General features: G+C 44.3%; 1 protein-coding gene across 1 annotated transcript in view; it reads right to left on the bottom strand.

Moving 5' to 3' along the window:
* LOC143984136 (uncharacterized) overlaps positions 1-2,453 on the bottom strand; it is a 128,085-nt gene extending 125,632 nt beyond the window's left edge. The window contains exon 1 of the mRNA XM_077484447.1: positions 2,335-2,453. The gene's annotated coding sequence lies outside the window, so the exon portion shown is untranslated. The remainder of the gene's footprint in view (positions 1-2,334) is intronic.
* Between the last annotated feature and the right edge of the window lie 6,882 nt (positions 2,454-9,335).

Below are 9,335 nucleotides of genomic sequence, written 5' to 3' on the forward strand. Positions count from 1 at the left end.
ATGGCTTTCCTAACATGCGGAATGCACTGATAATTAGTGCAGCCCCATCAGTGATGCCCACTAGTGATGCTAATGCCCATAAAGGATGCCCATCAGTGCCACATATCAGTGCTGCATATTAGTGCCTCCTCATTGGTGCCCACCAGTGAAGCAGAAAACTTACTCATCTACAAAATCCAATAACCAAAACTTCTTGTCTTCTTTCATTTGTTTAGCAAAAGAAAGCTCTATAATAAAAAAAATTTAGTTTGGGTACAGTGTAGAGTCAGTCCCCACCCCCCTTCAGTTAGAATCACCTCCCAGGGAACACAACTGAGCGCCCCCTAATGTTAACCCCTTCACTGCCAGACATTTTTAAAGTAATCAATTAAATTTGATAGCATTGATGGCTGTATTAAATGCCAATGGTCCCTAAAATGTGTCAAAATTGTCTGATGTGTCCGCCATAATGTCGCAGTCATGATAAAAATTTCTGATCACCGCCATTACTAGTAAAAAAAAAAAATATATATATATATATATATATATATAATAAAAATGCTATAAATCTATCCCCTATTTTGTAGACGCTATAACTTTTGTGCAAACCAATCAATATACGCTTAGTGCGATTTTTTTTTTTTTTTTACCAAAAATATGTAGAATGCATATCAGCCTAAACTGAGGAAAAAAATTGTTCTTTTTTAGATATATTTGGAGGGAAATTTATTATAGCAAAAAGTAAAAAATAATAAAAGTTTTTTTTCAAAATTGTTGCTCTTTTTTGTTTATAGCGCAAAAAATAAAGACTGCAGAGGTGATCAAATAGCACCAAAAGAAAGCTCTATTTGTGGGGGAAAAAAAAAAAAAAAAAGGATGTCAATTTTGTTTGGGTATAACGTTGCATGGCCGCGTAATTGTCAGTTAAACCAACGCAGTGCCGAATTGCAAAAGGGGGTAAATTCTTCCGGGGCTGAAGTGGTAAAAAAGGGGAAGGTAGAGATACTAAACAAGACATGCCAACTAAGGATGAGCTCCGGTGTGTTCGCACAGCCCATGTGCGGCGCCTACCAGGCAGTCGGCACTGCGCTGATCACAGGCAATGAGACAATGTCCTCATGCGCAGCTGCAGAGATCTGGAAATTCCTCACTGCCTGTGATTAGCGCAGCGCAACCTTAAAGAGGAAGTAAACCCTGATGGGTTTTACTTCCTCTTTTGCTCGCTGCTGCAGCCTGCAAATGAAAAGCATAATGGGCTAGTATGCGTCGCATACTACCCCATTATGTGCCACTTACCTGCAAAAGAATCCAGCGATGTTCCCTATGTGGGCTGCATCCATCTTCTGGCCCTCTTCCTTCCGGGCCACGGACTCTTGTCTCTGTGATTCATCTGATCTGCGTGATGTCACTCCTGCGCATGCGCACAGGGGCCACGACTAAGGCTGGATTCACCTATGCAGTTTTAATGCTTTTTGCATATTTGCACTGCAGTCCATTTAGCATGGTTTCCTATGAAACACGATCTGTAGTGAAAATCTGCAAAATAGCATTAAAAATGCCATAGGTGTGAATCCAGCCTAACAACAATGGGCTAGGGATGAAACGGCACTTTGTTTAGTTTGTTCCCCACGCATGCGCCGTAGGAATTTTCGGCGGACTATAAGTGAAAGATCTCCTAAACAGCGCATGTTTAGGAGATATTTCCTCTACCTATAAGTAAGCCTTATTCTAGGCTTACCTATAAGTAGAAGTCCAAAAAGTGGGTTTACAACCACTTAAATGCCAAGCTGAATGAATACGTAAAACTGCGTAAACTGTTGGCGCTATATAAAGCCTGTATTATAATAATAATAATAATAATACACATGGATAGATGGGGTTTATAGAGAGTAAAGTGAGCTCTGGCATAGGATGAAAGTGAAATGAAGTGTTATGTGTGTGCAGACCTAATGATAGGAGGAAGTTGGAGCTAGCTGTAGGATGTCGTCTGCTCCTAGGAAGTACGCTTGCCTAGCTCCAGCAGTTCCACAAAGGATAAACATTCACCCTAGAAATGTAGAATGAGGGAGCCATGTGCCTACCTAGGAGAAGGCCAGTCCTCCGCTGTGTGCCTCCTTCCTCCCTCAGTGTTATGGAGTGGGTTCCTCTGTGTACACAGTTCGTCCTTCCTGTGATGTATTGGCGGGGTCCCTCCCCCACATCCTCTCATGGTCTGCACAGCGCACACTCACCTCTGCAGTACGGTCGGTGTACACGGTGCCCAGTCCGTACGGAATCTCCAGCACCAACCTGGAGGAGGCTTTGCCTTACCCTTTGTTGGCAGCACAAGAATTACGGGGTGTGAAATGCACCCACCTTAACACGAGAGCTTTAGCAATGGATGTGAACAGCTGAAAGGCCCCTCTCACATTCCTCGCTGCCTCCCATCCAAGGCCAGCTGCTTATCTAGACCCCTCCCCAGTACAGCTCCTTCCTTCCTCCATACACACTGCTATGGTTCATGCTGCTCCTTGCCTAACGCACACACAAGCCGCTATGGACAGCTTTTCCCACATGTGGTCTGGGGGAAGGATTGTGTCCCAGCACTAAAATTCAACAATCTCAAGAGCAGTCCTGTCTTGACAATGTTGCATTTAGTGCTGGGACACAAATAAACACAACTGCTTGGGCTCTTCTGCCAGGATTTTGTTCACCCTCCCCAAATTCAAAGCTGCGTTGCTTACTACATTTTCCAATATGGATGGTGGAGTTTATAAAAACTGAAATAGAGAGAATCTGCCAGCCAATCAGCTTCTAGCTTTCATTTTCAAAGTGTAGTGTCAGGAAATCTATAGATAAATTTCATCCGATGAACGATCTGCAGATTTTCTGATGGTTTGTATGCTGCTTTTTGACAGACGATTGCAAATTTTTGGCAGACAAAAACTAGATGTGCAGGCTTGAAAATTGTTTGTCTGATATGACCACAACGTCCGATTTTCTTTTCATTAATACGGTTTTCTGACCAAAAAATCTGAAAAGCAAGACTAAGCATGCTCAGAAATGAAAGAACACATACAAAACAATTCAACACATTTCGTCACTTCTGAAGTTGAATTCTGTTGTCAGAAACTTTTCTTCACTTTTGATTTGAGACTGGCATCCAACAAAAAACTGACGAAAATTCGTCCAATAATCTGACCATGCGTACAAGGCTTAACTTCTTGTTCAGACAGCCCTTGCAGCCCCTCTGATAAGCAATCTGCAGGGGATCACTGTTCAGAGGCAATATGTTGCATGAAAACCTGTTTTAAAGGCTAAGTTCACCTTTCTAACATGTTACATGTCCCACTCGTATTTATGGTGGCAGATGTAAACCCCCGTACACACGGTTGGACATTCCGACAACAAAATCCGTCAGATTTTTTCTGGTGTTGCATACACGCAATCGGACAAAGTTGTCAGAAAATCGGATCGTTCGCAAAGTGATGTTCTTTCGTTGCGACAGGACTACGTGGCGGCTAGTAGCCAATAACTTTGGTCTCGTAATTTGATCTGAGCATGCGTGGCACTTTGCCCGATCAGAATTCTCTACAAATGATCGGAAAAAGTCAGATCGGATTTTGTTGTTGGAAAATTTGTGGTCCGATAGAGCCCACACACGATCAGATTTTCCGACAATATAATCCGATCGGACCTTTTCCGTCGGAATTTCCGACCATGTGTACAAGGGCATAACATGTTCCAGCTCCTCCCTATATCTTCACCCCTCGACAGCAGGCAGACAGGCATTCTTCTCCCTGCACCCGTTTATCACTTTTTAACCACTTGAGCCCCAGAAGGATTTGTCCCCTTAACGACCAGGCCATTTTTTGCAATACAACACTGCAGCGCTTTAACTGAGAATTGCATGTTCATGCGACATTGTACACAAACAAAATTTATGTCCTTTTTTTCCCCACATATGGAGCTTTTTTTGGTGGTATTTTATCACCTGTGTGGTTTTTTTTTTTCGCCCTCGGACGAAGTCGGAAATGACGAAACGCGTCAGCGCGTAACACACACCGGAAGTGACGTGTGCGTTCCACATACTCTGCCGTGAACAACCAAGGTACCAGGAAGCGAATCTAGCACACAGAGCGGACGTCCGCGGTTACCTAAGGGGGTTCACCACGAGGAATAAGGCACAGTACACATATCTATTGCGATTGTTTTTACTATATTTGGTACGCATAATTCTATAAGGGGGGTCTCTAATAAAGATATTTAAACAATATTACGCTATGTTGGTATGATCTTGTTTCCTTTATAAAAAACACCGGACCGCCCCATTATGGCGACATCTAGCGACCAAGGAATATGATTGCTTGATATATTGAAGGCTCATATACTCTTGATTTTCTGGTGAGTGTACCCCCAAGGGGGGCTCGTATTTTGAGAGCACAAAAGGTGGAAGGTGGTTTCGATCTTTCTTCTTTTCACGAGCTGGACTCCATCACCACTATTTCATGAGCACAAATGAATGACATCTGAATAAGATTCTGCATGTTTTTGAGCGCTGCTATATATATAATTAGTGAACTTTTACTGGAAGATCTGATCCTTTTTTTTATATATATATAATTTTATATGGATGTATGTTTCAAATAAGCAGCAGCTATTATTATTATTATTATTTATCTGATTTATTTGAATATTTTTTGGGGATCATAATTTTTGGTCCACGGGTTTAGTGTTGTTAAACTCTTTTAAATTATATTTCATCCTGAAGCGCTGAGTAGTGTGCAATTGTAGTTAGGGACGGAAAATTTTCAGCACGCAGACTTTGAATAAACTAAAAAAAACTGACAATATTGAAAAAAAAAACAATAATTTTTACTTTTTGCTATAATAAATATTCAAAAAAAAAAGGTAAAAAAACAAACAAATATCTTCATCAGTTTAGGCCAATATGTATTCTTCTACAAATTTTTGGTAAAAAAAAAATCAGTAAGCATATATTGATTGGTTTGCGCAAAAGTTATAGCATCTACAAAATAGGGGATATAGTAATGGCATTTTTAATATTATTATTATTTTCACCAGTAATGGCGGCGATCTTGCGATTTTTTATTTTTTTTGAAAGGTGTTTATGTTTTACAAGTAAACACAAGAGTAAAAATACAGTAAAGTAAATAAAGGGGGTACCAAGGCACCAATTATGTATTGCAGAAAAACAAGTACATCTTTGTGGGTCATGGTGACCCATTGAGAGCAATGACATGGCACAACAATCACAACGATAATCCCAATTCCCTGGAAAAATATTTCCCCTTTTCCCCATATTGGGGGGGGGGATTCAGGATGCAGCTAGTAGGGTACCATAACAAGACAACAGCAATCGCACACACACTCATACACTTTTAGGCCACGTACACACGGGCGGACTGTTGGCCCAACTTTGTCCGCTGAACAGTGTTTCAGCTGACAGTCCGCTCGTGTGTGGGCTTCAGCGGACAGTTTCAGCGGACAGTCTGACGAACAAAGTTTTTCGGAAATCCCGTAAAACTGTCCGCTGAAACTTGGTTTGAGCGGACAGTCCGCTCGTGTGTAGGCTTGTTCGTCAAACTAAGTTCCGCGCATGCTCAGAAAGGATTTACACGCCGAAGGTTGCATTGCAGTGTATAGGACGTCGTTTTTCTAGTCCCGTCGTACGTGCCGTTCACGTCATCGCGCACGGTTTCAGCGGACTGTTCGTTCATCGTGTGTGGTCAAGTCCGCTCATGCTAATTTTGAGCGGACTGTTTGTCAAACTGTTTGACGAACAAGGTTGGGCGAACAGTCCGTGCGTGTGTACGTGGCCTTATGCACCTCAAAAATACATTAGTCTCAGCCCACCTCACTCTTGACTTCATAAGAGGCAAAAGATTGAAATTATACAAAGCCACTTCTAATTCTAATATCTAATTACCTCTTGGAGTACGAGGATACTACTCATTGTAACTTAAGTTTGATTAAGTCTTCTGGGATGACAAGAATGTGCCCCAAAATGAATTAGTGACATCTAGCCATGGCTGCCATATTTTAGTGAATTTTTATGTACAAGCTCTGATTTTATATATTAGTTTTAGTTTGGGGAGTTCCCCATTAATTATGCGATAGATAGAGGGTTTGGGTCATTGGAAGGTTTACATCCTTCCAGTCTAATAATAAAACTTTTCGTGCATAGTACAAAATTGTGTGTGTGGGATACGAGTATGGGCTCTGTATACAAAATCGTTTAGTATACCTAAAACCTCGTATACACGATCAGATTGTTGGCAGGGGATTGTCAGTTGACAGACTATTGGCCTAAAATCTGACCGTTAGTATGCTCCTTTTGACAACTGTTGTCCAACTTTCTGCCAACAAATGTTGGATGACAGGCTAGTAAATTTTCAACGGACAACGGTCTGCTGTCAGATTTTCTGAAGGTCAGTGTACAAGTCTGTTACATAAAAGTCGAAAGTACAAACTCGCATGCTCACCAAACATGAAATTAGCAGAAGGGGCCCAAAGGGTGGCGCTCAAGAGCTGAAATTCCTCATAGTACGTCATTATGTTTGTGTTTGTTGGCCGACAAATGTGTACCTTTTGTGTACCCTTTGGACAAAAATCAGACGCTCAGTTGGCCAACAATCAGATCGTGTGGGGTAAACAGCTCAATCTCTGTATTTGTGGACAATACTAAGCTAAGCAGGGCAATAACTTGTGGAAACCTTGCAAAATGAAGGGGAAGTTGTAAGCTTGGTAAGAAAGAACTGCCTAGAGCACTAACTGGGAACTGCGCCAAGGGAAAGAGACAGGAAGTCTGAAACACCACAAAAACCTGGCTGGTAACTGGTAGCCGTGCCAAGAGAACATCCAAGACTTCCCTCCCTTGACGGCTTAGAGAGGGTGAGCTGCATAAAATGGATAGACTGACAGGAGTTTGTAGGTCCTGAAAAGCTGGTCACCTGATAGATACTTCATGGAATTGGCAGATGAGGCCAAATTGCCGATGCAATAAGCAGCAAAAGTCAGAGACGTGAACCTGTGAAACCTTCCCACCCTTGGTAGAAGCCCTCGGAATAAAGTGGATAAGAACCATTGGCCAGAACGATTACCTGAGACCAAGCTTGCCCCGAGTTCTACATGCCACTGTAAAGAAATTCCAACATCACTTGCAGGCGTACTGAGAAGAGCAGGAGCCACAACTGACGCCTCTGCGCAAGCCGAGTGGGCTAAGATCTCCTCCATCCTGTCTAACAATGTCGTATAGATGAGAGAGCTCATGAAGTACCGCATGAATCTGGGTTGAAGAATCATGCATAGAAGGGTTGGGACGAAGTTGGGATTAACCACCTAAAAGTACTGCCCCTCCCCCCCAGCTGAGGCCAGGCAAGGGGTACGCCAGTGATAAAACTAAGCTATGAGTTTGGTATGGTCCCACCCCTTGATGATGGGGTGCTATCATGCACTGAAACCCCTATGTAGCTGTGGAGGAATGAATGTGAAAAGGCAGCTTCCGAAATGCACGACATACCCTGATCTAAGGAAACACAAACTAGAGAAATGAGAACAGACAACCAACACACAAATCAACAACACCCCTACGTACCCCTACCCTACCCCTACGTACCTGACAAGTATGACCAGTCTGTGCTGAGAAAGAAATATTTGATTACGTTCAGTGTTTCGGAATTCACTGCTGCTGCTAGCATTAGACTTTAATTAGAAACGATCTTGGAGGACTGAACAAGAAGAAGGTAGATGCACAGTGACATATTGTCCCTGTGTCGGTGTACAATGTAGCGATGCCAATTGAAGGGAGAGAGGAGCTGGCATAAGTAGCGGGAGAAGCCAGCGGGTGGCCCCCTCGGGAAGGCGAATGAGCACATGGAGAGAGGAGCTGGCGAGCAGCCTACCCCTCCCCCCCCGCAGGAACACCAGGGGACGTGGGCGGGCAGCCCCCACGTGAAGTCAGATCTGCACATAGAGAGAGGAGCTAGCGGCGGGCGATTACCACCCCACATGAGTGCCGGGAGAAGCGGGCGAGCCCCTCGTGGAGTCTAACCTGAACAGGGAGAGAGGAGCTGGAGGCGGATGATCATCCCCCGTTGTGAGCCCGGGAGAATCTGGCGGGCGAGCGCCTGAACACCCCCCCCCCGTGTGACAAGAAGGTGGGTAGGCGGGAAGTTTCCCCAGTGTGAGCACCGAGAGAGGAACCTCCACCATAGTTGCGGCTGACCGCCGTTCAGTAAAGACCCAGAAGTGACGTATGTCGGCGTAACCCAGAAATGAGCCGACGAAGGCTCTGATGGGGCAGGAGGGATTTAAAGCCCTCAGACTCCTCTTACAAATTCAGGCTAGCCTGCGGCCAGCCTTCCAATCTATACACTAGGGGGAGAACCTCTGGGGGAATCTAGGATGGAAAAGGACCTGGGGGTCCTAGTGGATGATAGGCTCAGCAATGGTATGCAATGCCATGCTGCTGCTAACAAAGCAAACTGAATATTGGCATGCATTAAGGCTTGATTCACACTAATGCATTTTTTGATGCATTTTGCAGGAATGCAGGGAATTTTTTTTAACATGGGTTCCTATGGAATATGTTCACATCAATGCATTTTAGTGCCTCTGCGTTTTTGGAAAGGGTCGGGGACTTTTTTTCCCTCAAAATGTAGTGTTTTGCATGTAATAGAATTCAATGGACCAGCATGCCAGCATGCCGTGATTTGCATTTTGCATTTTTTTTGTTTCTTTTTTTTACACTGTATATAGCTGGTTGCTAAGGAGAGGCCCGGCCACCTTGTCCTTAGCAACCAATGAGTCATCAGCTGTCAGCTGACTTCCCACTGAATGTAAAAAAGAAAATTCAAGAAAAAAAAATGGCTTGGGGTCCCCCCAGGTGCATACCATGCCCTTGGGTCTAGTATGGATTCGGAGGGGACCCCCACTCCAAAATGTAAAAAAAAAATGACGTGGGGTTCCCCCCTAAAATCCACACAAGATCCTTATCTGAGCATGCAGCCCGGTAGGTCAGGAAAGGGAGGGGACAAGCGAGCGCCCCCCTCCTGAACCATACCAGGCCGCATGCCCTCAATATGGGGAGATGGGTGCTTTGGGGCAGGGGGGGCTCTGCGCCCCCCACCCCAAAGCACCTTGCCCCCATGTTGATGGGGACAAGGGCCGCTTCCCAACAACCCTTGTTCGGTGGTTGTCGGGGTCTGCGGGCGGGGGGGCTTATCGGAATCTAGAAGCCCCCTTCAACAAGGGGGCCCCCAGGATCCCCGCCCCCCTATGTGAATGAGTATGGGGTATATTGTACCCCTACCCATTCACCTGGAAAAAAAAGTAGTGTAGTGTAGTGTTAAAAA

This window comes from Lithobates pipiens, unplaced genomic scaffold (genome assembly GCF_037356315.1).
Source record: "Lithobates pipiens isolate NorthernLeopardFrog02 unplaced genomic scaffold, aLitPip1_a1.2 Scaffold_16, whole genome shotgun sequence".
NCBI classification, from domain to species: Eukaryota; Metazoa; Chordata; class Amphibia; order Anura; family Ranidae; genus Lithobates; species Lithobates pipiens.